Below are 16,794 nucleotides of genomic sequence, written 5' to 3' on the forward strand. Positions count from 1 at the left end.
TCATATGCAACATTTGCATATGTTCTCACAATATACAAATATAGTCAAGTCAGACAGATACCATTCTGCACTCCTAATAAACAACTGGTGAAAACTAATAACAAGTATCAGGCAATCAAATTTGGCAAATTAATCACATGCAGATGAAAAAGAAATTCCCCCAGAAGTGCTAACTATATAAAGTTCATAAATGACTTAGAAGCTGGAATTATTTTCAAATGTAGCTTTCAGGGACTTAATGGGGATTTTAATGGGGAAGGAATCTTTATGTTAAAGATTAAAGGCATGCACCATTATATGTAGCATAGTCTAAGCAAGACAGCATGTAACAAAATCAGAAGCTCTTCAAACGGAAGTGTGTGGAACAACATTTTATTGACTGACTTGCTAACAAATGTTTTCAAGTGGATTTGCTCACTATTCAATTACTCCACATTATTCCTTATTTGTACGTCTTCAAATGACACCGTACCTGTATTCAGTGTTCTTCTTGAAACTTGACAGAAAAGCAGGATGCTTCCGGAAGTGACAGTTGTTTCTTTCTAAAGGTCAGAGGGCTGTTGTCGTAATCTCACTTGTCCTCTCACTGTCTCCTGCTTCTTCAGCAACGCAGTCCAGGTTTTCACTTGTCACTGCCTGAGGAGCAAAGAAAACAAAGTATTTTTAGTTACCTGCTGCTTCTGAAAACTGCTGGCTGCTCAACATGCTTTTGCCCTTTGAGAGATCCCTCACCTAATGTGATACTAGAGAAAGCATAATAAAGGAGGTCAAACATAATTCCAGATGCCTCACATAATTCTTCACCTGGAGAGACACATACGCAAAATCTGGAAGAAGAAGAGATTTGTGGGGGGAGAATGTATGGCAAACTTTAAATGAGGTAGAGGTTCTTCTGGTGATATAAATACCTCTTCTGGTGGCCTCATTTTATTCTAGTGTAAACGCTTCTTTACCATACAACCGGATTTGTAATGACTGAAATGTGCAGCTAACTTGAGCGTGAAAAGGTGAGAGGTCAAACACCCCTTGTATTTAGGAATTGAATTAATTCCTTCACTTTGTAAGAGGGCTGGAAAAAGCAGGTAAAAATGGAAAATGCACTGTCTCCTCTCCTCAAGGAATAGCCCAGGTTGCTACTAGAAATAGAGCTGATAAGGTTTCTAAAAAAAGCAAAGATCTTACGCATCCAACTTCTATTAATTCTCAAAAAGTGGTGCGTACCTGTGGGAACTTGGGGCTCACAGCTTAGTACCAACTTGTGGCAAACCGTCAGGCTTCTCAGGAGAGCTCCTTTTCCTCCTTCTCACTATACTCAAGACAGCTGTGACATCTGCTTTTAACAATCTTCAGATTGTTCAAAGACATTTCCAAACTAGATTAGAAGAATTTTCCCTGTGGAAAGAACAATGAATGGCAGATTCAGCGAGGAACCCAAAGAACCTAGTACAAGTATTAAAATGCATAAGAAATCAGGATCAAAACCAGAATGCATTCTCATTGTTGCCAACATTTAAAAAAAGAAATGAGAACTGGAAAAAGAATGAGAGGCTAGTGCAGTGCCTCAGATTAATGAAGTTAAAATTTATAAACCAAAACACTGTTACGTTTGTGGACAGTCCCCACATCTAAACTGCTGCTCTTAATATCACAGAGATGCAGTGAAGAATCTGTGAACCACTAGCTTTGGTATGTTGTACAAAGGTTTCAGCACTGAAAGTCTTACGGATGTATACAGCTCAAAAGGTAGGCAAAAAAAAAATGGGGTTCTGTGTGTGTTTATACAGACCCTACTGCCAAATAATCATTAAAAAATAGTCACTTCTCACAGCATTTGTGTCTTCAGATGTCACCACAGATCTGAGGGAACAAATCTGGAGAAAGGCAGAAAAGCAACATCTGTGGCAGCAAGCAAGCCAACTACAATAAACTGTAAGCCCATTTTCCAAGTGCCAGTTGATACAATAAAAGCACTCAGATGCCCCCATATCCATCCCAGATTCCGAATGTCCTTGTATCAGATTCCAAATACAGAGCTGAGGCTCCACACACACACACGCACAGAGACACATCCTCAAAGGAAAAATGAGTATCTGTGCCAGAAGAGCTTGGAACATCTCTAGTACAATGATCTGTTCCACTGCTGTCCTACTCTTAAATAAGACTGACAGGAAATAGTACAGCTCTTTCTGGAAAGGGCCACATAGCCTTTACTGGAAAACAGGAATATGCACACCTAAAGAGGCTCTGAATAATGAACTACAAAAGTAAACTCCTGGCCACAGCACAGAAGTACATTAATGTTACAGTTTCTGACAGCACATACCAAAGCCATCTACTCGCCTTTTCATTCCCATATTACATGTCTGCCAAAGCTCACTTTTTTTAAAAAACCAAAGGGCAATGTTTCTCTGTGAACTGAACATTCCAGAGAGGATTATACTTTTTAAAAAAAACAAAACAAAACAAAAACAAAAACAGAGATAACAGCAACCACTGCCCCAATTCTCTCTTCCCTTTCCTCACTCCCCCTTTTCATTGGCAAATGTTTCCCTTATCTCCCCCTCTGCCTCTTGTCTGTCTGCTTCCTTTTCAAGCTATTTCCTACATGCTGTTTCTGAATCCCTTGCTGCTTTGTACACAGGGATGAATCCCTGCAACTCGCATCATTGGTGCTGTAACATCCTACAAGCTTACTTCCACTAGCTTTCCCTGAAGTGCTCAGAAGGAAGTACATGCAAATGTTGTTTAAAAGACACACAAATTACTATGTACGAAGACAAAGGGAGTCAGGGCAAAAGCAGAATGCAGGCACTACTGGAAAAATACCTGGACGGGGAAAGGGTTTTAAGTCATGCTCCTCAATCCAATTTCACCTTGGCACGTCCGAAACCTGTATCAGGATCTAGAGCCCAATTTTGCAAACCTTGCACAACTAACACAAGCCTTGCCTCCAGGTATTTTGTTCGCTGTTGTCCTGGAGTCACACACCAGGTTAACCTGCCAAGCTAGGCAATAACAAGCAAGTCAAAACCACAGACTTCAAGCCACATGACCTCAACTTTACCCTCCAGGTGGCATTCAGCCACAGAGAGGGTCTAATCTGGGTACAGTCATCTTGTGAGAGTTGAGATGGTCCAAGCTCACCATCGTATATAATACCACCACCTTCAAAAGAGTAAACGAAGAAAGAAGACCTCTCTGCAAACATATTTTAAATCTCAGAGCGTGACTTTGGCACTGCATTGTATTTCCCTACACAATCTAAAAGTAGCAGGAATCCTTTGTAAAGTTTGCAGAGCAAAAAGGATATGTACTATAGAAGTTTACTACTATACCTCTTCCGATAGAATAAAATATCAAATAGAAAAATCTGTCTAAACTTATTTTGAAAACTGCATGGCCAGCTTATGCAGTAGCTAGGTATGTGGCAAGGTTGCAGTGTTACTCTCTAAGGAGAATACAATAAATATGCTTATATATTTTGTTCAATTCAAGCACTGCGTAGTCTCCAAGTTCTACTATGAGAAGTATGGATAACTTCTCATTATCCTTCCTATTTCAAAACACAGTATTTATTGATGTGTACAATACAGCGGCATAGCTTAGGCCTGTTATATAGGTCAGTATCTGCAATGCACACAAGAACATAGTTTGCCACTGCAAAGGAGAGTGGCTGCAAAATCTATTTTGAATAATCCAATTTATATTTGAGGAAATCAATGTGTGGTCATTTCTAGAACTGTGAATATAAGGCAACTGCTGCATGCTTGTATATTTGATGAGTTTTATTATACTATATCCTTATATGAATGCCTATGCAGTGTAAATGCTTTAATATAAGATACTGAATGGTTTTTTTACACATTATTTTCTAAACGATGCTACATTTTACTGCATGTTTATCCATTTTTTGTGTTGGTACAAAGTGTAAGCAGGAAGACACGTGATTTTAATAACTTACACAGCAGCTATTCATATCCATTATAAAACACGTTCTTATGTAAAGACTTTTAATTTGGCAAGAAATGTGCTTCCTTCTTTAGACAATGGGCTTGGTTCACAGCAATACCTGTGTAATTAATGTTTACTTATTTAAAAAAAAAACCAACCATCACTGAGTCTGTAAACAGGGCTATTGACTCTGCTGCAAACCATTATGTCAGTATGTTTTGATACCTTTGAAAACGTCACTCATCTACATTTACTAGGAAAACAGATAACTTGTCCTGATTCGAGTTGAAAAATAGTGCTCTAATTGAAAAAGTCCAAAACTGAGCAGCTATTGTGTTTGGTGCTGCAGGATGACAATGTAGCAATCTTTTTTTTTTTTCTTTAAACAATACTTTCTCATGACCGTAATACAATGAGTTCATGTTATTTGATTGTGAACTGGGCCCACTGTTTACAGTGTTACGATACGTAACCAAAGTTCAATGTAATTAACAGAATTGAGCAGATTCATTCTTTTGGAAGAAAAAAGAGGCTGACTTTGGTTTTGCTGAGGTTTTGGAGACGTGGCTTGGTACAGAGTATTGCTGCTGTACCAGTGCATTTTAAACGTAAGGAAATCACTGGCTGAAAGACTGATGGCTAAGACAGCGTTGTCAGTGGTAATATCTTACACTGCCGGAAACAAAGTTACCAATGATATAACACTAAATCAAGGAAGTAATGCATTAGTTTAAAGCTATGTAAATATTTATTTTAATGCTGCAGCATCATAGCTATCATTTTTCACTGCTTTGATATCCAAGGATTCCTAGTACTACACGAATGTATTTCATCTGCTTCATTTTTTAGTTTCAGTACTTTCGTTCAAAGCAAACTCCTATTTCTTTGTACTGCACTGAAATAAAAGAATCTTGTTTCAGTACGTAATGCTTTTCTTATTCTTTCTGGGCTGTCTGTCGGTGTTTGTTTCTATGAGCAATGAATCACAGATACTAGCCCCTAGCTCCCAGTCTTCTGTACATACACATACCGAAGGCATACCCTGCAACACAGACAACCTGGTGCCTCCAAGTAATGCTCTGCGAAGTCTGAGCAGCACTGGCACTGAGTGACTGTGAGCATCTAGTGAACTTCACAGCTATTGGAACACAGGTCTTCTGTATCCCTGTTTTAGGCTTCAGACACATTAAGCTTAAATCCCACTTTTAGGCACATCAGTCTCTACATCTCTCAGGCTACATCCATCCTGCATGTTCACATTAAACAGACTCTCAGTCTATAAAGCAGTCTTGCTGACTATATTCGTAAATAAAACAGGGGCATGGTACAAGCTTGAACAGTACCTAGTATCATCCAAATTATTTGTTAGCATAGTTGTCCTTCACGTTGGCATGTGCCACGTCCTCCACAACTAGCATAGTGCCCAGGTGCAGCTTTATAGGGCAAGATGTCTTAGTAACTGTCTTCAGTACAGTCTGGCACAGCTACCCTGTGGAAAAAGAGGAAAAGGACAGGTTAGGCACTTGGATGTCACTTAGCTGTGCAGCCAAGGAACTGCTCCTGCTTCTTTTGTTGTTTAGATGCAACTATTCACACCCCTAAAATTGTCACACTCCAGATCTGAACCTTAGCAGCAAGTCTCGGTGTCAGACAAAAGCACGACGTTTTCCAGGATACAGTTTACCTGTGAACAGTCGGACCCAGCAGGGAAATCCATCCATCTCCGCATTTCTAATTCTTCCCTGACTGAACAGGACCAATTGCTATTGGAAACACTGTCCTATTATTCAGACCAGAGGAAACAGTATTTATCAGAGTAGATCTTGTAACACTAGGAAAAAAGCTAAAAAAATAAAAGACAGAGAGCTTACCAGTGTCTGTTAAATTCTAGAAGAAATAATTAAAAACTGTCTAATCTGAGCTCTGCCAAAATCAAGGCCATAAAGCCTCACTCTGCACTTCGAGCCCCAACCTTTTCTTGGGGTTGTAGGCAGGAGGCAAAGTAGAAACGTGGAAGAAAAAAAGATTTTATGTACAGTAATAAAATTGAAGCACCTGAAGCCTGATTAATCCAGTGGCCTTCTACAATGGAGTGACTGCATCAGTGGACAGGGGAGGAACTATGGATGTCATCTACCTGGACTTCTGTAAGCCCTTGATACAGTCCTCCACAATATTCTTGCCACTAAGCTGGAAAGACATGGGTTTGATGAATGACTGTTAGATGGGTAAGGAATTGCTGGATGGTTGTGTCCAAAGAGTTACAGTCCATGTCCAAGTGGAAACTAGTAATGAGTGATGTCACTCAAGGGTCCGTACTGGGACCAGTACTATTTAATATCTTCATCAACAATGCAGACAGTGGGATTGAGTGCACCCTGAGCAAGTCTGCAGATGACACCAAGCTGACAGGTGCAGCTGATTTGCTAGAGGGAAGGAAGGCCACATCCAGAGGGACCTTGGCAGGCTTAAGGAGTGGGCCCATGCAAACCTCATGAAGTTCAACAAGGCCAAGTGCACGGCACTGCACCTGGGTTGGGGCAATCCCCAAGATCAAAGCAGACTAGAGGATGAATGGATTGAGAGTAGCCCTGCTGAGAAGGACTTGGGGATACTGGTGGATGAAAGAAAGCTAATTATGTCTTGGACTGCATAAAAAGAAACTTTTTATGATGAAGGTGGCGAGACACTGGAACAGGTTGCCCAGAGAAGCTGTGGATGCCAAGAAGTGTTCAAGCTCAGGCTGGACAAGGCTTTGAGCAACCTGATGTAGTTGGAAGATGTCCCTGCCCATGGCAAGGGGGTTGGTCTAAATGATCTTTAAAGGTCCCTTCCAAACCATTCTAGGATTCTGTGATTCTAAGATGCTGCAGCAAGTTACTTGAGTAGCTCAGCTTATCAGCTGATATCAATAAAGGAGACATTCACATGGCTCAGTGTCTTCTGATTTATTTCTTGTACACTATACAATTCACCTGAAAGTAGCTGCTTCTATAACACAGCAGTGATACAGTTTCTATGTTAACAAGTAATTATTCTTGTACAGAATGATTCCTAGCCTACAAAAACAAGTGTGCCTAGACTGACTTTTGACACAGGCAAGAAACATTAAGTGTAAAAATGTACAGAATATTTTCTTACTTGGACATTTGCATAGAATGATTTAAAAGGAAGAGCAGTTTCTTCTCCCCTCATGTTTATTACCTTCTCCGATTATTACAGAATACAGAGGCTTGTTGGCCTGTTCCACCTCAGTGGGTGTGTGTCTCTCTCTCTTCCCCTCTCTCTCGTGCTTTCAGTTCCAATGCCCCACCCCGGTTGTTTTCCTCTGTCCCCAAGTAGTTTGCTTCGGATACAGCCGTAAATGATAGCACAGCCTGAGTTAATGTGTGCAGTAGTATGCTATATGGCCCACAATTTTATTTGCTGTTCTAACTCAATATAAAGTAAGGTTTCCAACCTCCCACCAGATCTGAATTGCAGTACAGACTTTGAAAACTTAACGTACAAAAGGGAAAAGATCTGTAACGTGATAGCCCAGGTCCCCTCACACGTCCCAAGAACTGAGTTACAGAAATAACGACAATACTAACAAATCTCTGCCTAAAGACTCTGATGCTTAGGAGGGGAAACCCTTTTCCACAGAGAAGTGCTGTTGTGGCCAAAACAGTCCACCATGAAGGACAGAAGGAATATATGCAGAGGTGGAAAAATGCTGGCTATGGAAATGGGTGTTGTGTAACAGCCTAATCTGCTTTCCACCAAACTGCGGGCTACACAGACTATGGAAAAAACAAAATGGGGCCTGAAAAAAAACAGCAAGGAAGCTGACTCCAAACATTTAAATACTTCAGATAAGCATTATGCTACTTGGAGGATCCTGTAAATAAATTCTAAGATGTCCATAGCTTATTACACTTAACTCTATTTCCAGTAGGCATCCTTTTCACTAGCAGAAGCCTGCAACTCCCAGTTCTCCTAAGAAGAAGAATGATCAACAACCAATACTTACCCAGACCACTATGACCTGTGCAACATGGTTCTCTTTTCTAGTAGATTCAAATTAAGATCCTAGTTTGAATCTGGGAAAGCAGGCACTACCCTGGAATTCTCATTTCCCAGGCGACTGCCATTGTCACTGGGATTTTCCGTTGCAGGGACTGCTCTCGCATTCTCTTTAAGACTGCAGGAGTCCTAAACAAAAGAACACAAATCCCCCTCTGATTTCCATCCAGAAAACTTCTAACCAGGTCTACTGCTAAATAATTTGCTCTATGTAGAGAGACTCATGTTCCCTGTAGTTTGAAAATGAGAACAGTAAGCAGCAGATAGCATTTAAACAGAAGAGGTAAAGACTGACAGGAGATGAGAGAAGGCAGAAACTCCCAAGATAACCACTGCTCTCAGTAACGTGCTTTTGTAAGAGCTGATTTATGTTTTAGCAGAAAGGCAGCTTTTGACTGCACACGTCACAATGAGGCAGTCACGATGAGGCAAGCAATACCTGGCCGGACTTTGACCCACACTGTTTCACATACACTTGAACAGATTTCTTCACTAAATGCAACACAAGTGATGAGTTCAGAACAAGGAGAAAGAATCAATTCCCGTGCAGAGAAGCTTTACCTTAATTCCAAAGCTACTTATGCCCCCTTTTTAACAGTATCAGAGCACCTCACTTTCACATTTGTCATGTTTTTTGCAAGACAATTATTCTACTTGATTATTATTTTAGTGCCCATTTTCACAGAAAACGAAGTATACACTTAATACCAAAAATCTGCATCTAGGAACTCAATATTCTTTTCACATATGCAGCTTCATAACAATCGTATGAAGTAGGAAACAAAATCTTAGTCCTGTTTACAGACAATGAGCAACTTTAATTGCTTACTGTGCACTGTATCACGAAGAAGTATGTATTGCAAAATACATAAAATTTAAATTCAGCTGGTGACATCTACTTTCATCTTTAATTTCCTTTCCAAATACGCATTCTCTCTAGAGAGATATGCATGGAAATGCTCAGATGTATTCCATGAGAAGACCAAAAAAAATTTCAATCCCAGTAGCTGAAAAGAAACCAGCTGCAGCATCCCAGCTACAGTGCAGACCACTACCACTGGACCGATTCATTGAGCAGGAACGGATTTTATCCCATTCCCTGCCTTCGATAGCATCCAACTGGGTTTGTGCTCCACCAGAATGAGATGACACTGGTGACATGGATGGGTGCCCTCTACATTCAGAATCATATGCAACAGGATATAATGAACAACTGCTTTTTACGAGACTGCCTAGTCCTAAATAGGCCACATTTCAAGTATAACAGATGATGCTTACAATACTATAATGTTTTTAAAAGGATACATCCTTTTCAGACTTGATCTCCACCTCCAAAGCAGCACATACCTGTTATCAATTAAAGCAGGGCACTGATCCTCAAAGGCATTGACATCTCCAACTCAGAATTTTGCAGTTCCCTCCAGAAAGAGAGCCCTTTGCTGACCTCTGATTGATTTTTGAGTACCAATATTCATTTCTCACCAAGTACCACATGTGTTCAAGCAATAGACTGAAAAAAACCAGCAAGTGACAGCACATGTAACTGAATAAGAGCAACAGCAAACCAGCTATGGTATGCTCTTGGGACTTCGCTAACATTCAGAGAGTTGCAAACTTAACATAACTTTGGCATTACATAACGTAACAAAAAAAAGCCATTTTCTTTCACATACTGGTTTCTTAATAGCACACTCTTTAAAGCAGCTGAAAGGCATAACACACTAATAACATGCTGAGACAGTCTGTCCCTGGTTGAATGACTCCTGAACTGCGTACACCTGTTGCCCTAACACAAAACTCTGGTCCACTTAGAGAACTCTGCTAAATGCAACCCAGGTTTTAAGCTGCTTCTTCAGGCTAAAGTAATCCAGGTCAATGGAACTGTATTATAGACTTCCACATGACAGCCAGAAAAATACTCAGAACAGGTGTTTGGCTTATTACAATAAATCTTCCAAATGAATTCATTCCTACAGTCTCACAACCAATGGTGAAACAGTGCCCCCAATATGATGCATAGCAAGTCTGAAAGAGTGCAAAGAAATCACTGAACAGCAATAATCCACTTCGCAGGGCTCCTACGTCTCAACTTCTTCCTCTGAACAGAGTACTATTTGGAGACAGAGAGGGGATAGCCTTCTTCAGCTCTTGCATAGCCTTGTTCAGCCTGCAGTTTAAAATGCTTTCAAGATACATATGCTAGATAATGCAAAGATGAAACCACCAATCATGGTTCAGTACCAAAGAGTCACGTTCCAGTCACTACCCTGTATCCTTTTTATGGCTATAGCCAGTATCGAACCAGCATGGCAGTAAGTCCTTAGATGGATTTCACTGCTGGTGTAATATAATACTCCCAAAGACTACGTTCAGCCTGCCAACAGAATGCTAACGTAACATCTCCAAGGGGTTTATGAGCTACCAGAAAGGTCATGTCTTCTATAGCAGAACCAGCTTAATGAGCTCATTTTAAGGGCTTATAAATGCTTAAAGCATCTCAGCTCATGTAGAACTGTCATAACGGCACAGTCCAAGAATATCTGCAGGGTGATGCTTAAAAGTCATACAAAACTCATACATACCTGGTCATACAAACTCATTTCTAATCAAAAGTGCCATTTAAATCAACGGGATAATTCCAGGGAGGACCACAGGATCAGCACATTCAGTTCTGTTCATATTGATACAGTATTCAGAGAGTTGCAAATACTTGAAACTTCAGGGATGGCCCTTTCAAAATGGACAGTGGTTATATTAGCAGCACAGCAAATACTTTACAGACAAGTAAAGCAGCAAACTCTACATCCAGTGATTTTCAGTCCAAGAATACACTCCTGAACCCCCTCAGTTTTACGAAAATGTCTTTTGATCTACAAGTACAGAAAACTGAGATGGGTAAGGCTGTGGCACCAGCTTAAAAAAAAAAATTATATAGGCAATCAAAACAGCATTCCAAGCTGTGGCTACCATAACACCCTGTAAAATCGGGTCCCCAACTTTGTTTTTAAGTATCAAACTGTCAGCAGAATCATCTCTTAAAAACAATTTTCTTGATCACCTGACTTTGAGAAAAAGGTTGTTCTTAATCAATAGAATGTATTCAGTCATGTCATGGGACCTGCAAAACAGCCAGATGCTGCAACCTGACCTCTTTAGATCTGTATTTCAGTGCTTGCAAGGAAATGGCACAAAAGAGTAAAAGCCTGTACCCCATCACTGATCTTTACTCTGACCTAAGTCTGTACAGCAGAAGTCAGTTTTCACACTGAAGGGTGAAATTTATCTCCACATCTCACATTTTTTGCTGTTACAATGCCTTGTCAAAATTAATGTCTCCACAATGTTTTCTATACATATTATAGAGGGCGCTGCTTGACATCCATCCTTCTTTGTGGTGACTTGATGAAAGTCACTCACACAGGAAAAGTGAAAAACCTGTATGTTATAGGGCAACAAACATGTTACACTTTAGTGAGAGAGCAATCCAAGAAAATAAGCTGTATCCTAAGCTGCACCGTAAGTGCAAAGGGTATGGCAGGCTAGCATAAACAGGAAAGTGGAAAAGCTAACAAACTCAGCGGAAGAAGCTGAATCATTAAAATTCCTAGCCCCAGTCTGTCTCATCTCTGGCAAGTTTTAGAAAGACAGAGGTTTCTTCAAACCCTATTCTTGGTGAATTCCCATACTGGGACTGTGACAGCAGAAACAGCAGCACAGGACTAAACACTGCAAGATGAGGCCCCACAACCACAGAACAGAAGCAGTAACATCTTGCCTAATGAACTGACAGCAGCAACTCCAACCCTGGTAACGCTGCTTTGGCAGACTTCAGCAAACACTTCTAGGTATTTGCTCCGCCATTAGGTTTAAGGCCTGACATGCCTGGAGTCCCAAGCCTTCTCTAAGTTTCCTGAAAGCTCTTTAACTAAAACGTTTGATGGAGTAAGCCAAGTAAGAAACAGGCTACAAAAGGCAATTGCTTTTCTGTTCTGACTACAACCATATCTGCAATACAGCAAAAGATGAAGTAGAGACTTAAAATCTTGAAGATACTGGCTTATTTACCTTTAAATATTCAAATGAAAGGATCAGAACAGCCACTAAAAAGTATGCTTGACAAGAAAACATTTTTAAATGGCCTGTTTTTGCTGTGAACCTAAGGTAAAAAATATATAAATCTAAAAATAAAACATAACAAGGAACAAAATGGTAAAATTATGATCTTTCGTACTTAAAGTCCATATTGTCAGGAATACACATTGCTGCCTTTCGCACACTGTGGCCAGACACATCACATATTAGTAATAAATGCCAGGACTAGAAGTTCAAACAAGATGGAACTTGTTCCATTGCCATTTTTATAAGGAAGAAACAGAAAAGTCAGTTCTCTCAAGTTTTATTTATATACCCTATAAAACTGCTTATTTGCAATTCCACCAGGTTTTGTTAGCCTGTTTTGCACTTGGTTAGATGAATAATGTGGAAGAGGGGTTTACTATCATTATGGCTTCTGGAATGTGTACAGGAATAGAACAGGAAAGATATTAATAGCGAAGAAATTAATGAGAGAATCAGGAGTTCCCATCCGGAAGTGAAAAGCATTAATATAAAGATACCGCCCAAGTGACCCCTCTTGGTCTTCTCCCCGATATTGTGCACCTGTTGTACACAAAGACTCCTTCAGAATAAAGCAGATTCTCTAACAAAGCCAAGACCTGGAAGAGGAAGTGCACAGATTAGGCCCGACACTAATTAGTGTTTCCACAGGACTCATAAATGTTTACAAGCAACAAAGGAAATTCTCTACAAAGACCAGAAAGATTTCACTTGCTAGAGTCAGATATCACAGTGCAGTTCTGGATGGGCGCTTAAGAGTAACCACATATTGTGGCAAAGGGCCTCATGAGACATAAGCTGCAGTCTGGCCAATGGCCAAAAGATTAGTTTGTAGCATTAAGTGGCCAGAGACCCATGAGACGCATTTCCTCAGAAGCAGTGGCTGGATGACACGTGCAAGTCAGGAATGGCCCCCTCCAGAGGCAGAACCCTACCCTCCCGCAGTGAAGGTGCCTGATAACATAGTCTGAAACAAGTGGTATACTCCACATAAACTTAATATCCCTCTATTTGTGTCAATTAGTGACATTTTTCCTCAGACCTGCACACAGGCTTCCTGACTTCACATGTATCATGCCCGTAAGTAGGCCAGTCCGATGTCATGGCTCATAATTTATTACCAAAAATAACCATTTTAACATTTCAGCTCAGCTCTGAGGTCAAGCCAAAGACCTCTGGAGCATCAGTCAATCAAAAACAAGTCCCAGTTGCCCAAATGACCTAGGCAACGTGCACAGTAACTCCAAGTCCCAGTGAGACTGTATACCATCCTGCTAGATTAGGAATTGTTTGCTCTGAAGAGTAACACTTGAGAGACTGCCAAAGATCAGTACTGCCATAGCTCAAAGGAGCAACAGATCACATCAGGCATTTGTAGGTTGGTTTGCCATCACAAGAGTACTCAGTGACAGAAGTCTGAATAAATTCACAGCACATCCTTTAATTTATATATCTGTGCCAATTCTGGGCTACAGTAGGTCATAAAAAGCATGAGATCAGAACCCAAACAAAAATGACTAAATCTCATGGTACCAGTCATTAGAGATCTAACTGTAATTACAGACGGAAGCAGAGAGCAAGCTTTTACTGCTCGTTTCAGCTCCCTCAAGAATACTTCAAGAAGTCGTCTCTTCTTTCAAATAATAAAAAGAAATACTTGTACACTGAGAAAAAGGAATTGTAAAATGGTACCATCAGAAAAAGAAACAACTTTCGTTGTAGCAGTAGTGTATATAAGAATTACCAAGATGTCATGTCCAGCACAAATGGAACAGTCTAGCATGCTAAAGTATTCAGGTACTCCCAGGTGGCACAAAGATATTCTTACGTACTTTGCTTTACCCTGAAACTAGATGAAGGGGTTCATCTCATTTCAATCTCTCCTGATCTTCCCACAGCAAGAGGTACCAATTTTCTGCCAGCTGTTCTAGACTTATACATAGCTAGTAAAGCTCTTTTCCTCAAATTTGCTGCTGTTCCCAGCAGGAGCAAACCTACAGCTAACCAGAATTACTTTGTACCAGCAGCACCATGGGCGATTAGCAAAATGGTACAAAGCCAATAAATCCATGAAGTATAAATCACCTAATGTGTCACATAGCTTTTAACAGGTCTTTTGCTTTGCTCCGGGGGAGAGAATGACTACCTCCCTCCTCATCAGAGGTCCAATTCAAATCCCAGAAGATCTGCTAAGACACTTTTAGTTTCCAAACACATATTTTTGATTGTCCTGCTCCAACATGTTTCCCCCTCCCTGGAGCAACAGTGGGAAGTTATGGGGAATATGACATAAAGAAACCTGCCAATTTGAGAAGAGTGACATCACAACGAAGCCTAGCACCACGTATTTTCATATTGCTTCATCTTATGTGACGTCCAAGCTTAAGTGAAGGAAAAAAAAAACCTACTCGTCAGCATTGTGCAGTACTTGTCAGCTGCTACACTGAGCAGCTCGCCTGTAAGCACACGTCCCCAGGCCTGCCATAATGGCGAGGACCACTATCAAAAAGAAACAGTCGTCTTAAGTGCTCTCCCTCGAAGTTTTAACACCTGTTAGCTCCCAAGACAAGGGGAGGTAGCCATAAGACAACAAAGACCTGTTCTGACTCAAGACGTTTTCTGATCACACATTTACCAGGTTACAGAAGGCTACCAGGCGGAATATGCCTACAAAAGAAAAAAGGCTGGAAGGCAGTCCACACGGCATCAGTCTCTGGGCTTTTGCCTGTCTCCATGAAAGGGCTTTATCATTTCATTTGATTTCAAACCCATTTCAAAAAAAATCTCTAGAGGAGGAGCCACTCTCACAAAGTAACAGCCTGAAATAATGGAATTATGACCCTGTTCTAAACAAAGGCTAATATCCAGGTCTCACAGTTCCTCAACAAGTTCTCTAAACGTTGTGCAAAACATGGCAACTTTCAATTTGCACTGTAGCCTGTCCTTGTACAGATTAATTAAGGTTCTCCCTTATTTTCTAACGTGTAACAATCAATAAAGGTAGCAGAGAACTAACCTGGAATCAGGGGTGTAAGACTCCAGAAGTAAAGCAATAAAGCCAAATGAGAAAAAAATGGGATTTTTCAATTTTCCACCACCTGACAGTATCTCCACTGGATGGCAGCCCCATTCTGATCACAAGGTGAGCTTCCAGGAAGGTATCTTGTGCTATTAAAAAGGCAACCACATTGGTATTTTTGCAGGAAACATAACTGATATTCACAACTGTTTACTCTAGATTCACAAAGACACCTGGTTCTCCTACATAATTTGACAAATATTATGCAGAAACTGGGGGGTAGAGGGGAAACAGGACAGGACACATACTACTATTTTGTTTTCATTTGAAATGCACTGCTTCCTGGACATCAGCAATACATTCCTAATTCTTCTGAAACAACCAGAAGGCAAAAGGCCAGGTGATGTTGCTTCTGGACAATGACAAAAGATATCAAATCACTTGCAATATTACCAAGCTAGGACCAAAGCCTACAGTTTAGGCACTGACCAGATCAGTACCACTGGATCCCAGTACTGCCTCTGCAGAGAACCACAAGTTCCTACCTGGAGACGCCTCTCAAACTTGCACATTTTTCAGCACTGCTGCTCCACTCAGTCCATAATCACTGTGAACAGAGGAAATAATCACAAGCACCAAGCTGAAGTTCGGCAATAGAGGCCTAGACTTATTCTTGTGCAGAGGTCAGTTACTGGTTCAAATACAAAGACCAATCCAGTTTCTTGCCTCTAAAACAGAAGTGCTGAGTTGGTTGGTTATACTCAGTTGAAAGCCACTGCACTGGCAAAACAAGGAAGCAAAGTCAGCGACATCAGAAGTCAACTTAGCTACAGGACCTTAGTATTAGAAGCCTGCACAGTCCAATTCAAGGGATTGAATATTTTTAGTTAAAGCAACACTCATTTTTTGCACAGATTATTGCAAATTAGACTCATCAAAATCTGCAATGCCCTGAAAGTATCTTCCACCCTGAATGATCTTCCAGTGCATCAGCTCTACTACAACAAACGCACTCAGAATATTAAACCCACAGATTTAGGAGGCAAACAACGTCTCTCCTAGGATATGCCTGATTACCCACAACTCTGCGAAATGAGCACAAACCACCAGCGCCCCAAGCGAGCAATTAGAAGCCCCAGCCCCACTAGCCCCCCCCTCACCCGCACGCAGTGCCGCCGAAGACAGCCAGGAGTCCTCCCGAGGCGTCTGCTCCTGCCCGCTCCCCCTGCCACACAGCTCAGACGAAAACCGCCGGCAGAAGCCAGGCCCTGCCAGGCTCCGCTCCCCGTTACCGACACACGCAGCAAACCAGCTCACCACTGCCCCCCTCCCACCGCGCCAGCCCACACCGGGCTCTGGAAGATTCTGCGGCCGCGCCGGGGTGAGGCGCGGCGGGGGCGGGTCCGGGGGACGGACTCCGCCTCCCCGCCGCCATGTTGTGTGGCCCACCCCGGCGTTCGCCCTGGTACGGGCGCCGAAATGGCGGCAGGCGAGTCTAGTGGCTGTGTCCTTGTACGCTGGTGTTTTTCGGTCACGGTTACAGAGCTTCAGAAGGGAGAGGGGGGATGCTTTGTTTGGCTTCTCAGTTATTTCCTGTCAAAAAATGCAGGTCTTCTGAGAGGTAGCTCTCAAGCCAGAGGAAA

At 41.4% G+C, this 16,794-nt stretch overlaps 1 long non-coding RNA gene across 1 annotated transcript; it reads right to left on the bottom strand.

Moving 5' to 3' along the window:
* Positions 1-234: 234 nt before the first annotated feature.
* LOC127014344 (uncharacterized) lies at positions 235-16,379 on the bottom strand. The gene is made up of 9 exons (XR_007766175.1): positions 16,312-16,379; positions 15,697-15,758; positions 15,149-15,300; positions 10,599-10,746; positions 9,364-9,526; positions 7,964-8,145; positions 5,295-5,440; positions 1,222-1,392; positions 235-636 (listed from the first exon to the last, which is right to left on the bottom strand). It is a non-coding gene; the product is annotated as an uncharacterized LOC127014344 (long non-coding RNA).
* Positions 16,380-16,794: the final 415 nt, after the last annotated feature.

Source organism: Gymnogyps californianus, chromosome 3, assembly GCF_018139145.2.
Source record: "Gymnogyps californianus isolate 813 chromosome 3, ASM1813914v2, whole genome shotgun sequence".
Taxonomy (NCBI): domain Eukaryota; kingdom Metazoa; phylum Chordata; class Aves; order Accipitriformes; family Cathartidae; genus Gymnogyps; species Gymnogyps californianus.